The following is a 1,029-nucleotide window of genomic DNA, read 5'->3' as shown; positions in this document are numbered from 1 at the left end:
AATGAAAGTGTTTTTTTTGGGATCTTCTGAGGTATTTTTTTTTTTAAAAATTGACACAGTTTACCTTTGGGGGACTGTCTGAAGGTTGGAGGGTGGTTTCCAAAATGTTACACTCCAAAACCACAATTCTGCACTTTTTTTCGCCACCCATTCCTTGGTGATACTTTTTCGCAGGGTCGAATGCAATATACTTTTCGCACTAGTGAAAAGTCTTCAAATTGAATACGGTGTAAAAGTCAAACTGGCGAAAATGACGTCATCCGAGCGAAAACCTCGCAGAAACTGCGTTTTCGCTCCATATTGAATACCCCTATTTGTGTCTCCCACATCCCTTTCAAATATAAGCACTTATCTGGGTGCCTGATGAAGTAGATTTAGTTGCTTATATACTAATAATTGTGGTGGATATTTAAATTTTTTCTGAAAATATCCCTGCTGTGTACTAAGGAAATCTCGCAAGGACAACGGTTTCTATAACCACTCTCCCTGGAATTTTTTAGAAGTCTTTAACGTTCGTGAGAGACTTCTCCAGGGGAAGCTCACACTGCACATACACACAGTGTCAGTTATCATGGCTGTCCTGCTCATAAAGCCTCCATAGGCTTCAAGCAGTTTACTCATCTGAAGATGGTATAGTATAGCGGGATAAAACTCCAAAAAGCTTTGCTTTTTGGAGATTGGTACTGTACATAGGGGTCAGATTGTAGTCCCCATTGTTATCAATTGGGAGTGTTGTCTGTAGTGCTGTGAAATCTCCTGCATTGTGCTATTGGATTCACTGCTGTTGTTTCTATGCACACACTTGCTGAGGTTACAAATTGTGTTGGGCTGGTAATTGTTAATCAATTAAGTGGTAGTTTTCAAGGTATGGTATTTATAGTCATACTTGGACAGTCAGTCTGGTTTATGACTTTCACTGCTGAACATTGGTCTTGAAAAAGGTTTGCTATAGACCGAAACATCAAACTTGCATATGTACCCTGTCGATATGCTGTGAGTAAACACTGTTGCTTCTAACAAGTCTGGTGA

Source organism: Taudactylus pleione, unplaced genomic scaffold (genome assembly GCF_031769625.1).
Source record: "Taudactylus pleione unplaced genomic scaffold, aTauple2 ptg000347l, whole genome shotgun sequence".
Taxonomy (NCBI): domain Eukaryota; kingdom Metazoa; phylum Chordata; class Amphibia; order Anura; family Myobatrachidae; genus Taudactylus; species Taudactylus pleione.
Note: the sequence above shows the minus strand (reverse complement) of the source record.